The sequence below is a fragment of the Cucumis melo genome, chromosome 7, assembly GCF_025177605.1.
Source record: "Cucumis melo cultivar AY chromosome 7, USDA_Cmelo_AY_1.0, whole genome shotgun sequence".
Lineage (NCBI taxonomy): Eukaryota > Viridiplantae > Streptophyta > Magnoliopsida > Cucurbitales > Cucurbitaceae > Cucumis > Cucumis melo.
Genome location: NC_066863.1, coordinates 28,362,350 through 28,378,928, shown reverse-complemented (window position 1 = coordinate 28,378,928; position 16,579 = coordinate 28,362,350).

Sequence of the window (16,579 nt, the reverse complement as noted above, 5' to 3'; positions counted from 1 at the left end):
TTGTTTCTTTCTCACTTTTTATAATTATTCATACCATCAACTTTCTAAATTTCAATTTAATATCATTTTGCTAGTTTTAGTTTGCTTTCTTCTTTTAATTTTAGTCTACAATAAATCATATATTTTATAAATATAATAGATTTTTTAATTTTAAAATTTGAGACACCGTCAAATATAGAAAATTTGATAAAATACTTACGATTCATTCAAAAAAATTATAGAGAGTAAATAGCTTATCAATTTTTTTATTTAAAAAAACTCGAAATATTTAATTCTTTCTTATTAACATATATATTTTTTAATTTTAAGCTTTGTTTTCACGTGCATTTTTAGGGAGTTTAAATAATAACAAATATATTTAATTTTCTCCTTCGCAATTTTTGTTTTCAAAATGGAACAATTTTTAAATTTTTTGGAAAACTTTCCTTACTATCTTAGAATTGAGAAGAAAACTATTTTGAAAAGTTTATAAACACGAGAAACTTTTTTTACGTACCTCTCTAAATTGAATAGTAAAGAGGGTTGAAAAAATTAAATTAGGTCAAACTCTTAGATAAAAATAATAGCTTGTCGGAAAAAAAAATTATCATAGGATGCATCTATCTCAAATGTTTCGTATCTCTCTACCACACGAAAATAAATTTAGAATGCGTCTAATCATCGTCTTATTTATTAAGAATTTAATTAATGGTAGGTTGGAGGCTTGGGACGTTTTGATTTATGCAATAAGTCTTTAATAATTGAATGGTGTTAATATTTGATGTCACTCTTTATTTAGTAAGATTTTTTTTTTAGTTTTTTTAAAATATGTTATCTTATGCACATAAATTAAAAATAAAATTAGAGAATTTATTTAAAAAAAGTTTGTTGTGTATGAAAGAGTATCTAATTACTTTTTTTTTGAAGAAAAGCAAAAATTGGAAATGCTTCAAAGTCAACTTTTTGGGTTTGACTTAAATTATTATTTTCTTTTGCTTTAATTAATCATATTAGCTCAATCAACTCTCATATATTAATGTGTGTATGCAAATATTTTGGTATTTGACCTTCAATGAAGAGATAAGACATGCTTTTATTAGTATATATATATATATATACCCAAAAAACATGCTTTTATTATTTTAATTTTCTTTGTAAATTTCATTGTTTTTTTTAAGTATTTCACTAAATAGTTTAGAAAAGTTCGTTATCCTCTTGAAATTAAAAGCTTAGCATTGTTGATGTCAAATTTTGGTTGAAGAAAACCTCCACGTGATACCAATTTGATTGTTTTTCTTTTAAAAAAATTATTATAAACAAATGTGAAGTAATTATAATGATACCAATTGATAAAGTAAATCTAATCCAATAATAATTTACATTTTTACGATAATTATACTTATTTTCAAAAAATAATTATTTCACTTATTGAATTTACAAAAAACACAATAGACATAACATATAAAGTTTGATAATTTCGTCGTTTAGTGATTTAAATATTGAAAATAGAAAATGATAATAGGGTTCACAGACAAAATATTATCCAAAAATATAAAATATATGTTTGAAAACAAATTTAATTTTAAAGTAATATTTGGATTTAGACATTAAAAATTAAGAAAGAAAGAAAGAAAGAAAGAAAGAAAGAAAGAAAAGCAAAAAGGTATTTTGTTTGAGAGTCAGAATTTGCAAACATACACACTCACATGCTTTGCTATCAATTTTATTTTGGCTTTTTTCCATGAGACCTTCACGGATTCAATTAACTTTATTTTTATTGCATTTTTTTAAACACTATTTTGTATGAACTTATATTGGCATTTTCTTTTCAATTTTTTGTTCTTTTTTTTTTTTTTTTTGGATTTTTTGATTTAGACCAAGAGGGAGTTAAATAATTTAAATAGATGTGTTTGTATATACATGTAAAGGATTCATTAATTAGCCCCTACGAATTTAATTTCATATGAATAATCGAGTTGGGTATAGTTAGTGTCGAACTTGTAAAGACTTGTCATAAGGTTTAAGAACAGTTATTTTTATTGGGTTATGGGTGTTTTCTTATTGTTCAAAGACTTTAAGTTGTGAAATTTTATTTTGTTTTGTAATTTCTTTGTTTTAGTTCTAATTCTATCTTTTGTCTTCAACTTTGATCTCTACTTAGCACTCCTTTTTCTTTTTGTCAATATTATTTCACCTTTGGGTATTTAAAAATTAAAATTTATGTCTCGTTTTTTAGTTTAAAAATTACAATATTTTCAAATATAGCAAAATAAATCAAAATATAGCAGATTTTATCGATAATAGACACCAATGTATATCATTTATAGAATTTAAATTTTTGTTATATTTTGTAAATATTTTTAGCTATTTTGTCATTTACACCAACTTTTCTTAAAAAAGTCGAACTTTTAACTGTTAAAAGCATGTTTGAGAGCTCTCTATTTTTAATTTTTAAAAATTAAACTTATAAAAATTTAATAAATGCGAAAACTCGAGAATAAACAAAAAAAAAAATGCAATAACCAAAAGTGTTATTAAAAAAAATACTATTTTTTATATAATTTGATTTTGATGGTTAGATGCATAATTAAATGTTTGCAACATAAGCTTAAAAAGAAACTAATTTTAATTTTCAAAAAACACGGTGAAATTAACTAGAATATTTATAAAATATATATAATTTCAGATTCTATTTTTTATTAGTATTTGTTAGTGACTTGGTGACCTTTAAAATATAACAAAATTCAGATTTTATTACTGTCTATCATTAATAAGTCAGAACTTTTGTTATATTAAGTAAATATTTTGAATAACTTTTGGTACGTTTGAATTACACTTTTAAGTATTTAATTTTAAAAATAAGTTATTTTGAAAAAAAAATTGAAATGTTTAGAAACTACTCAAAACTATTCTTTTAATTGTATTTTGAACAATTTTTACAAAAACGAATTTTTTGAAAAATACTTTTTTCTTTAAGTCAATCCAAACGGACCCAACGTTGCATTTAATTTGTTAAATTGAATTCAAAAATTAAGAAATCTAGAATTGTCCCTTCGGCCTTTAAAAGTGTGTGTTGGAAGGGTGGGCCTATTCTGTATTGGGCCTGAACCTTTGGGCCTTGGCCCAATAAATAGATTCAATAACGTCGCTCATAATGGTTTTAAAGAACTCTTATAAGCATATATACTTCTCTTCTTCTTCTTTTTTTACTATAGTCTATAATAAACTACACTTTTCAAGAATTGTTTTTTTTTTTTTTCTTATACTATGGTTTTTTCTAAATATATATTTTCTCTTTTTCATTTTTGAATTCATATACAAAAATTAAAGTAGAATTAAAATCGAAACTAAACAATGTTTAAGACAAATATAATGAAACTAAGAAATTTGTTATAGTTTGCTCTCAATTCTATGATTTTTGAAACACACAGAATCTAATGGAGCCTTAGATTTTACTATATTGATTATGATGATAAGATTAAGTGCTGTTTTTTATTTTTATTTTTATCACGTTTAATGCTTTAAATATATAAATAAATAAAAGTTCCAATTATATTAATCATTAAATCACATTAACAAGATGTATTGATATGATGACACATCTTTTATAAACATATAAAATCAATATTTTTTATATGTACATGGTACTATTTTCGCCTTAAGTATAAATAATATATGCATCTCACACAATAAAGTAACTGTACCTTGGTTATACGTTACTTTAATAGAAGAAAAAAAATGATTGTGGATATATAAATAAAGACAATTATTTTTATTGGTATTAAATTTTTTGGGATGAAACTAAAAACAAAATTCATTAAGATGATGTATGTCTAAAGTGGACAATATCACACATTCATAATATACATATATATATATATATATATATACAAAACTTTTGTAGCTTTAGTGAAAAGAAAAGGGAAAAAGAAATAAAGAAAGAAAGAAAAAGAGAAGAAAATGGAGTTTGTGGGAATTACTTTGAACAAATAATTATATATACATACATACATATATATATATATAAAGGAGGATTCTCTTTTCAAAGAACCTTCTTCCTCCAAATGCCAACATCCCATGAAAGAGAGAGTGTGAAGGAAGTGAATTAAATGACACATACCAACATTTCTTTTTCTTTTTTTCTTACTTCTTTTTTCTTTTTTAATTATTATTAATTTATTTACCCTTCTTGATTCCCCTTCTCCTTTTTTCACTTTTCCTTTTATTTATTTATTTATTTATTTATTTATTTTATTTTATTTACCTTTTAAATTATCATTCCTTTTTCTCTTACTTGATGGTGGTCTCTTTCCACTTTTTGTAAATTTCTTTTTTCTTCCCTTCTTTTCATCTTTTGAAGGAAACGCATGTCCATGTTTGATTCTTTGTTATAATCTATCCTTTTCAACTGTTCCTTATTCTTTTCAACTCCATTCTTGGTTTTTGTTTCTTTCCCTTTCTACTTCCTACCTTCTTTTCTAGGTTTGACGGGTATCTATTACGTTTCTTAATTACTTCATTTTCACTACTCTTATAAAACAATCTCCCTAACTCTACTTACAACGTTTGAGTAACAGAGTTCTTTTTTCATTTCTTTTCTGTCGTCATATGTTTCTTAAGAAAAGTTTCCTTGATTCTATTTCTCTTCCAATGAGTGGTCGTTTGTTTAAGGTGTTATGTTAACCTTGAAAAAGATCGACGTGAGACAATTGACAACATAGATCATGTCAAAATCATCTTCAAGGTAATGTTAATTCTACTGTGTATATATATATATATATATATAACAATTGATTTTTGTTCAAACAGTACTTTTGTAAAATATGTGAGTCATCCTCTTCAAACTTTTGATCGTGACAATGTGATTCATTGGTCTTTTAACCATCTCATCGTATTAAACCATTTCGATTTATTCAAATTTTTTAGTAATATGTTTAGGTCCATTAAATTTAGGTTTTAAACATAAGACGACAAGTGTGTTCAAACTTTTTATTTTTTCTTTTCCTTTTAAGATGATCTTTTACGTGGCAAAACTTTTAGTCTTTTTATCAAACTATTCTTATTCTTTCTTGTAATAATTAAGAATATATTGGGAAAATCCCCCAAGACTATGTGCCAAACTATGTGATTAATTTGAGATGAATTCTACAAAGTTGAATGGTGTTTGTAGCCAATTGAAAACCCTCATCACAAATTTCATATTACTTTGATATATAAATATATATATTTGATAATTAATGATCAATGTTGCTTTTAACTTCCTTCGTTATCGTAAAGTTGAGAATTGTTCCTAAGGTCTATAAGATGATTAATCTTTTCAAAAATTCTAATTCTATAGTATCGTTGCGTGCTAAAAATGCTTAGGTATAGGATAGGAGAATCATTAATAAAATTGCTTTAGAAAATTAAGCATTTAACAAAACTTTTAAAACGCCTCTTTTTATGACATAGTCAACACAAACAAAAAAACAATAATAATTTTCTTTTAAAAAAGATCACATGACAAATTCTAATTGGACAATTAAATTACAACACATCTAAATAATTACTTGTCGAAGTAATTGTTAATTAGACCTTGTTGATATAACTTGTCAAAAGTAATTGTTATATTTGCAATCAGACCGCTAAAATTAATTAGTTTATTTTTTCCAACTTAAAACTAAAATATTGGTCTTTTTGTCATTTAAGAAATTAGGGTTATTATATTGATGTACTTAATCTAATATGTAATGTAATTACTATAATAATAATACATCGACTTTGTTGAGAATATTAAATATAATAAATATTTTAGATGTCCTTATCATTCATAAAAAGTCAAATTATTTGGAACCTTATGAAATTACAAAAGCCTCCCCAGTGGATCCAAGTTGTTTGAAATTTGAAAATTCTGTTTGAAAATGACATCTATCTTATTCCTCCTCAAATTTTTATTTTTCTATAATAATAATTATTATTATATAATAATAATAATAATAATTATTATTATTATTATTATATAATAATTATTATTGTTATTTAGGGTATTAAATTAAATGTCACCATCTCACATTATTTAAAGATTGAAATTAAATACCACAAAAATGAGTTTTCTCGAATTTTATATCATATCATCTCTTGGTCCACAAAATTCAAACCCCCTTTTTTTTTTTTGCTTCTCCATTCTTTTCCTCTTTTTCAATAAAATATAAATCAAACAAAATACTTTAAAGCTTTGTAATATTAAAAATTAAAGTGACCTTCGAATCGACATGTACGTAATTCATGACGGTTAGTGTTTCATATGTTAGAATTGTATTAACTATTGAGAGTGACGTGAACATTCAACAACATATTCGAGTGCTATCTTTTTTCTTATCGTATTTTTGAATTTGTTCAACTTTAATTTTTTTTCTAATTTATTTATTATCATTCTCTAACTAAATCTTAAAAATATATTTTTATTTATGGGACGTTTTGGTTTTTTCTAAAATATTTTAAAATAAAATATTGTTCTTTCACGATATGATTGAATTTAATTAGCAAAATTTGGAGGGGTAAGCTGCAATTTATGAAAAGTGATAAAATACGTATTTTTAGGAAAATAAAATTAAGATTATTTAATTCCCTTATTAGCCAATACTTAAAAAAAAAAAAAAAAAACTATTCTTAACATCACTTTTTATGATTGGAATTGACACCTCATCTCATAATAACATCACTTTGTTATTTTTATTATAATATCTTTTCAAATTATTATCTTGATATGTCACCATCAAAATTAGTAACATTGGCTATGACATATATTTGTTTAGGTGTCTAATTTTACACATGCCCTTACTAAAATTAAATTCTAAAATTTTCTATTCATAACAATTAACTCATTTAATTTCAGTTTTATGTATTAAAAATTTTAAATAGGTCACAAAAAAATATTAATAAAAATAAGTGATTTTTTTAAAAATAAAATGCATGTCACCTATATAAACTCGATATGCCTTCTACCATAAACAACTTGGAGATGTGGACACATGTCACTGCGTTTCACCAAAAATTCAACTTGTTGTATTAGGAAAATAATTTCTTCCGAGTACGATGTTTAACAAGAACGTGGTTTGTCAAGTCTTCATATAACTCGACTGGTTAACAAAAGTCTCGTTCTTAATAATTATTTGGTTTTTAGTTTATTTTTTATACGTATCCTTAAACACGTGTGGACATATAATTGGTTGGGAGTAGCTTTGAGCAATGCATCCCACAAGAAGAAGGCGGGAGGAAACGTGGACAACGCTCAAAATATATTTTGAAAACAGAGATTTATAAGATGAGTTGGTTTATGAGAAAAATTTGAAATCCAACTTTCACGAAAAATTAAAAAAAAAAAAATTGTTTGTTAATCTCTTCCTAATTCTTAAAATTATCAAAACGTTACAAAGATTATCCATTTTATTTTTACTATGTTGCCATGAATACTACTGTCGCCAATCATCGATGGTCAATTTCAACAACCACCTCCACCAACATCGACGACCATTATTTGACATTATTAGTTCATAGTAATTTATAGTTTGCCTTATAAATTTTCATTTAAATTACAAGCCACATTAAATGTTGGAGCTTTTTCAATAGTTTCTCCATGTGTCAACAACTATTATTTCTCTCTATCAAGATTGTCTTTTGTTATAATATGTGGAGTTGAGAAATCGTTTTCTTTTAACTTCAGCTAATAGTACAAATTTATGCTTGTTGAATTAATATAATTGATTAATCGAGTTAAAAAATAAGTACGATTTAATCTCAAACAACATGGTTTGGAAAAGTTGAAGTTGCTGGAGTTGACTATCTATTATTATTATTATTTCGAATTCTCTTTCGTATCGTCTCCACTATTTGTTACCGTGATTGTATCTCCTACCTCATGATTTTCATATTTTCATTTTGTTAAGTAATTATTATTTTCTAATCATATACTAAAATAGTTTGCACCCAGAGGTACATATTATTATAAATATACTAATATAGTTTTGTACTTCAAACACGAACTATTATAACTTGCATACTATATTGCAATCTAGAAACTGTTATATCTCACATGCTACGGTAACATCTAACTACGATAACAAATTTGACTCTCCAATCACCCAAAAAGTTATGATTCTTTGTCATAAACTATCATAGTCATTTTAGCTAAGAAAATGTATTGTTTTTCATCATATATCAATTATTTAACATATGAGGAAAAAGGGGGGAAAAAAAACATTGTTCAACTAGTCATGGATGTGTATAAATTATTATTTTATTAGCTCCACTAATGTTGACAAATTTTCACATATGCAATATTTTTGTTGGTTTTTAAATAAGAAAAAGGTTTACCCTACCTATTTAGTGCCCAATAAAAAATTTGACAACAACAATTGAGATTAAAGAAACTAAAATGGCATTCAAGTCAAATAGTTTTCCTATCAAATTTGTATTGTTACCGATCTCTAAAAAACAAATAAAACGAAACTCAAAAATACAAATCACCTTAAATAATTCAAACTTCAATAAATAAATAAATTTTCTTTTTAAACATTTCATCCTCCACCAATTCTAAAAATTCTTTTTAAGATTTTGCAAAGAAAAGTTTCACGATATGAATTGGAATTTAATTTAAAAAATTCCCAAAATAAAAAATTGACCAAATTTTTACATTTCACACAAAAATCAAATATAATAAATTTCATCTTTTATAGTTTTTTCCATAAAATGTAAATAATTTCTTTCTTTAAAAAATTCCTTTGAAAATAAGTAAATAACCTTATTTTAGTAAAATTGTAAAAAAAAAATATATATATAATATTTGATAAAATATTTATATTTCAATAGATTTTGTTTGAAAAATGTAAATAATTTATTTAATTTTTTTATTTTGGAAAAAAGCCTTTTTTTAATATCAACACTCTTTACTCATTAGTGTTATTATTATTATATAAATCAACAACTAAAATATTTGATAAATTAGAATTTAATAAGAATTAAAAAGGAAAATAGTGAGTTTAAGAATTGAATCGGAAGGGAAACCAAAATAGATTTGGGTGAGGTTGGAGGTGACACGCGCGACATTTACTAAATGAGTGTGACCCCACCACAAGGTGGGATCCCCTCCCCCCTCCCCCCCATTTCCTTTTTAATTTATTCTTCTTTGAGATCTAAATCAAATAACAATATCCCTTTTCTTTTCTTTCTTCTTTTATATTAAATAAAATCAAAATTTAAAAAAAAAAAAAAAAAAACCCTTATTTCTCGTCTCTCTCTTTATTTCTCTCATCTCATCAATATCTTCTCTTTGGACTTTCTCCTTTTTTTTTATTCATTCATTCATTCATTTTTAATTTTTTTTAAATTTCTTTTTTTCTCTTTCCCTTTTTGAAAGTGACTTATAAAAAAAAAAAAAACAAAACCCCAAATTCCCATTTTTGGGTTCCCTAAATTAACCTTTCTTTCTCTCCCTCTCATCACTCATCAAACTTTCCCCCTTCATTATTTATTTTTCCATTTTTAGGTCTTTCTAATAAATTCTTCCCTCAATTCTCCCTTTCCTCTTTTCCTCTCTTATTAATCAATAAACTATTACTCTTCAATTACTCGATCCTAATTTATAATTAATAATATTAGCCTCTACTTGTTTCTATCTCATACTCTTCCCTAATTTAATCCCATTTCTCCCTATATATTTATTCATTATTCAACAAAAATAAAAAAAAAATACAAATATAAGTTATTAATATACATAAAGAGTACGATCTGTTTGAATCTTTTCTAACCTTTTTACATGCAATTTTATTAGGTTGAGAACGAGAAACAAACTCGATAAATTAATCGAAAATAAAGAATTGGGTATGGTGGGTAACATCATGGCCCACCTCTTTTTTTTTTTTTTTTTTTTTTGTGTGTGTGTGTGGGGATATGATAATTGATATTATAATTTATTTATAATAAAAAAGAATGGTTGGATAAGGAAAAGACAAACAAATGAATAAAGGTATATTAGTTCTTAATTATTGGGACTGAAATGAATGGAAACATAAAGTCAAGAATAATCTAATTTTAAGTTTTTTTTTTTCTATTAAAAAAAATAATTGACTAATTTAAATTTAATTATATATTTTTTTTCTTAGTGGAGAAATTATCGATCCAACCAGATGCTGTCTCGTTATTGGAGGCTATTCATTTCTTTTTCACGTGATTCTCAATCTTCCTCTTTTTAAATTCAATTATAATTAATACTCTTTCTATTTTTATCTTTTTATTAAGTTTAGAGTTTGATTTCAAATTAGTTATTTTTATAATTCGATTTAATTTAAACTTTGTTCTTTTTTTAATAATCTATTTTTTTGTATTTAGTGTTAGAGGTTTATTTATCGATTATGAAAATTATAATTAATTAACAAACTATGTTTAAAATTGGTTCTAATATTTTTAGTTAATGATTATTTTAGTTAAATTGTAGATATTGATCTCAAATACTAAAAATGAATAAATTGAGGTTAAAAAAATATAAAAGCTTGAAGCTTATTTGATCAAATAGAAACAAAACTCTAAATTTGACTAAATCTAATTTAAATTTTTCTAAAAACGTCTAAAATGTTTTAAGAAATAAAAACAAAAAGCATGGGACAAAGTTAATTTTTTAAAGTTAAATGAACATAACAAAACAAAATAGATTTAAAGAAAATGGGAAATTACATCATATAACTTTTTTTTTTTTTGCATATTGTAAAAATGACAAGTAATAAGATATATCAAAAAGTTATTAGAGGATCATCCGCATTTAAATTTACTATTTTTGCAATTTAGAAAATACTTTTATCATATATATATATATATATATATTTTTTTTTTTTTTGCTATTTTTGTAAATGCCCCTTATTAAAGAGGTTCTTTAAAAAAATAAACAAATTGACAAATTATTTATACTTTATAGAACAAAACCACTAAAAAACAAAATTTATTACACTTATTTTTCTATAAAAATAAATATTTTATTTTTGACAAACTTAAAAATACAAAAATCACATTTAAACTCAAAAAAAAAAAAAAGTAAAGGAATAAACTAAAATAAAGTTCACATGAGTAGGGGCATATGTTAGTGCTTGAGTTGATGTGAAATTTTGGTCCAATCATGTTAAGACAAGTGTATATGAAGGCCTTTTTTTTCTTTTCTTTTTTCTCTCTATTTCCTTTTTCTTTCTCCAAATAGTGCTTTTGAAAAGATTGATTGGGCCATCTCACCTTACCCTTATTTGGGTAATTTCCTAGCTGGCTTTTTTGGTGTCTCCATTTTTGACCAAATCGGATTTTTATTTTTTTTCTTTCTTGTATTTCTCCACCATTATAATAAGTTTTCTTTTTTATTCAATTATAATAACAAATCGATTTTATTCTTAGGTTGCTATATATTTATATATCTTTTTTTTTAAAAAAAAATCAAATTAGAAATAAAGTTGTGAAATTATGTTTTTAGCCCCAAAATTAATTTTAGGTTTGGATGTTTAGCTAGGTAATTAATTATTCAAATATCTTTACTTTAGATTAGACACTTTAGGACACAATGATTTTCTTATTTAGTGTAATATATTAAAAAAATAATTTACATAGATGACCAAAAAAATTAGAAAAAAGCAATCTATACTACTTTTTTTTTTTTTTTTTGCATATCGTAAATATGAAAAATATGACAAGGGTGGCATCTGCTTTTAAATTTACTATTTTTGCAATTTAGAAAATGTTGTAACATGCGTCCTATTATCATAAAAAAAAATTTGCTAGTTTGCAAAAAAAAGGTACATGGACTTAAGAGGAAAATCAAACCTATAGCCTTAAAGAAGGAAAACCATGTCACTTATTGTTGAGCTCGATTGTTGTTGTTATTATTATTAAATGATAATTCATGGGTTTGATAGTGGGTTAGTGGAGGTTAGAATTGAAAGTCAAAATAGATGGTGGGAGCCCATAGTGCATGAGAGAGAAAAGATAAAGAGATCCTTAAAATTTTCAAAAAAAAAAAAAAAAAAAGGGATTTTTGGTTTGGTTGTCCACATCATTGCATCCTCAACTAGGAAAAATCCCTAATATCTAATGTTTGAGTGCTTTCCCATACTTAAATTCAAGCATCTTTGCTCCATTTTCATCTACCATCTATTCATCCTAATTTTGGTCAATTTGTATATATGAATATGTAAATAAATTTGGATTATTCCTTTTTAGAGTTATTATATATATATCTATGGTTTAATACTTTCTACTTTATTCGTATCAAAACAAAACTATTCCTTTTTCTAACCTACTTTATGAATCTTAGGAATGTTTGGTTCATAATTTTGTTCGATCCTTTAGTCTCTTAAGGTAGAGATCAGTGTTAATTTAGTTAAGATTTGTTTAATTGTTTTCTTGAAGTTGAACGTACAAACTCGATTTCACTTCAAATTTGTTTTACTAGAAAAGTAAGTGTTTTTTAGTTTTTTTGTTACTTCGTGCTAATCTTCTATCGATCACACGCTTGTTATTTATGACGATAAATGGTTCATTTTAACAATAACTCTTTATTTTTTAAAAGTAATATCGTTCGAAGATGCATATATAAACATTTTAAGGAAAACAAATCGAAGTGTAATTTGTTCGACCAGCAAAAAAGATATACACTCCAATAAACTTTTAGAAGTAGGGAATCTTTTAGCCTAACACTTGAGTGTTCATATATTCAAAAGTTTTTATCAACGGGTCACACTTAGATTTAAATATTTAGAGAAACGAGTTTTTAAAAATACAAATCCATGTCCGCCTAACCATCACTTAATTAATTAAGTTATACATATTCATCTTTATACTTCTGATTTTGTTTCGTTTTTGTCTCATTCTTTCAATTTAAGTATATTTTAGCCTTTGCACCTTCAAACTATTTTATTTTGGTCATTGATACTTTCAAGTTTGGTTTTTCTTTTTCATGTATATTTAAAAGCATAAGGATAAACTAAACCAAATTAAAACTACAAAGAACTAATATAGACATCTTATAAGTATAGAGATCGAAATAAATTAACGATAATACAACCGATCAAATTAGTATTTCAAAAAAAATTAATAATTTCTTTTTTGGTATAGTTAATGGAATCTATAAATAGATATATTGTATGTGAGTGGGATCTAATTAATTATAAGAAAACTTAATCTAGGGAACCTAAGTTTTCCTTTTAACCAATAAAAATGATTAATAATAAAAGAAAGAAAGAGTTAAAATTTAGTCAAAGTGGGAATTAATATATGAATTGTCAATCACAATAATAAGAGATAAAGATAGAGAGAGAAATAGGAAAGAGATGAGATTAAAGTGTATTTGTTGGTATTTGAAACTTGAAAGTGATGAAGAGAGAATTTTGATTTAAAGTGAATTGTTGGTATTTGAAAGTGATGAAAGTGACATTTTAATTTCCCAATGTCCTTTTCTTTTCTTTTCTTATATATAACTCATCCAATATATCGCGATATTTCGTGGTTTCTTCAAACCCTTTTACTCAATATCTCTTTAATATATATATATATATATTTTTAAAAAAAATTTTGTGGTAAGAAATTAATTGGACAAAAGAAAAAAAGACTTTATGATATTAAAAAAAGAAGAAGGGAAAGTAGTGGATGTGGAAAATAGATAAAGGCTTCAATCCAAAACCTACCCTTATTTTATTCCTCTTTCTCTCTCCCTTTTTTTTTTTATTTAAATCAATTGATCCCATAAATAAAAGTTAATACAATTTTGTGAGTTTCCCAATTTATGATTTAAATTAAAATCTTCATTCTATTTTTTATTAAATAAATCTATTGGTTTGTCTTCATTTGATTTCTTTTTTTTATTTTTTTGTTTAAAATTACAAGTTTTTACTTTTTAACTTTTTAAAAATTTAGAATTCATTAATTTGTGAAAGTTTATTATTAGACATTAAAAAAAATTAATTTTATATTTCAAAATCAGTTCATTTTTGAAGAATTCTAAATTTATAACTAAAATTGTAATTTAATCATTTTATTTGTCTAAAAGCTTTAACATGTTTTCTAAAAATAAATAATTTATTTTATCATCTTGATTTTTATTTATTTTTCTTAGAAGAAATGTTTACAAAAATAACAACAATAATTTATGATCATAGGATCCATGGCTCTACATTTTCCAAATTACAAAAGTAGCAAACCCTTTGATTCCTTCGATAGTCTTATCTAATTATTTATCATATTTACAATATGCAAAATAGAGATGCTATAGGCTGTTTTTTCTTTAAAAAAAAATGTTATCTGATGTAATTTTTCAATATATATATATACAACTCGAGTTAGTCTATGATATGATGTAAAAGTAAAAAGATTTTCAAAACATCCATAGTAAATAAAGTTATGAAAAAACAAACAACTATCCTAAATGGACAAACTAAAAAAAGACAGAGTAAAATGAACAATCCAACCAAATACTATTTATCTATTAAATTGCATTAAATATAAAATGTGTGATTAATTTTTTGAAACAAAAATTTGAGCAAAAATTCTAACAAATAAAATAATATTTAAAATTTTATGAAAGATTATTTTAAATGACAAACTAACAAAAACATTTAAAAAATATAACAAAATTTTAGATCTATATCTTCAAAGTTTAAAATTTTTCTATATTTAAAAACAATATTTTATAATAATAAAAATACATTTCTTTCCAACATAAAAAAAACCGACAAACTATTTACAATTTATAGAATAAAATCATTAAAATACAAAATTTTGATACGAACCGTAAATATTTTGTACGTTAAAAAAAAAATATAGATTTTATGTTACATCAATTCGTCGGTGACAAGTTGGGTATAGAGAGGTGAGTGGTTTTATAATTTATAATTTATAATTTTTAATTTTTTGAATTTTAGAAAAAAGTAATAACATATTTCAAATTATATATAGAAATGTTTTAAAATTGGGGAGAAAGGAAGAGAGAGAGAGAGTAGGGCGGAGGGAAAACCTTAGGCATCGGTTACAAGTCGCTGACATATTTACCTTCAAAAACCGTGTCCTTTCCTCCTCAACTTCACTTCCACACACCCACATTTTTTGCTTTAGTCAACTTCTCTCCACCAAAATATCATCCCATTTCTCCTCCTCCTCCATATATCGCCCTTCTATTTTTGTTCTTCTAAATTAAACTCTTTTGTTTTCCCTAAATTAATCAAAATAGAAACACTGACGTCATATACATGACATTTCAATACTTTTCTTTTCCTTCCTTTTTTTTTTTTTTAATATATATATATATATATATATATATATTCAACTATTTCTTTATTTATTTTCTCATCACTCTACTGTACGGCTTCCATTTTCATTATTACCCTTTTAATTTATTTTTAAAGTTCCTTCCTCTTTTTCTTTATTTTTTTTATTTATTTATTTGATAGATGAACCCTAAAGCCTATATTATTTATATGCCACCAACTTTCCATTTCTACTTTATCATTAAACTATAATTTACGATCCTCGGGTGAAATTTTGTTATGATTTTATACAAAACTATTGTTTCCACTTCATCCACTTTTCTAAAAACTTTTCTTTTCCAAAACCCGATTAGATTATTTTGTAATTGGAACACCGACGAACTTGTAATACATGATTATCAAATATTTTAAAAAAAAGGTCAAATGTGTATAGCTATTAAATGTGTCTCACCTCACGTATTGTAAAAAATAATTATTAATAATGAGATAAAACATGTTAAAATATCATTTTAATCTAATTTACTTAAGTTGATTGTTGTTAATTCCTTTTTTTTTTAATTACATTATATTTGCATATTATACAACACAAAAATTGACTTTTGGAAGGATTATATTTAAAATTCATTAAAAGTGTGCATAACCCCAGTTGAACAAGATTTTCAGAATATAGTGATGATAAGAATGGTATTTTAGCTTAAATATAGAAAAAAAGAAGAAGAGAGAGATCAATATGATATTAAAATTTTGAGTTTAAATTTGTTTTGAAATAAAAATAAAAATGTCTTAAGAAATATAATTAAGTCAGTAGTCAATGTAGAAGTTAGAATATATATATATTTTATATGATTCTGAAAGGTATGTGATAATAAAATTATAATTGATTTTGATTGACAAGGTATGGCATAAAGTAAAGTAGGTAAAAGACCCCACATTAATCAATATCAAATATTTAATTTTCTTTCAATTATATTTCAAAGAAACTATATATATATATATATATATGTATGTATGTATATGTCATTTGTAGCAGCCACAGCTAGTGGGTTTAGTTTACTATTTTTCATCATTTATTTTTAAAATAAAAATAGGAATTTTCCTTAAATAAATAATGAAGTAAAATATTATTATGTTCGTACCATCCATGAAAATATATAATATGTGAATTTTATATTGAAAAAAACAAGTGTATAAATTTTAGAAAAAGTTGGTACGTTCATGTAACCTATTTAATATATGTCGATATATTTTTGGAATCCATGTCAATTTATATTATTAAGAAAAGTATTCTTACTTGTTATGATCATCTTGAAAAAGTTTATAAGTATTTGAAAATA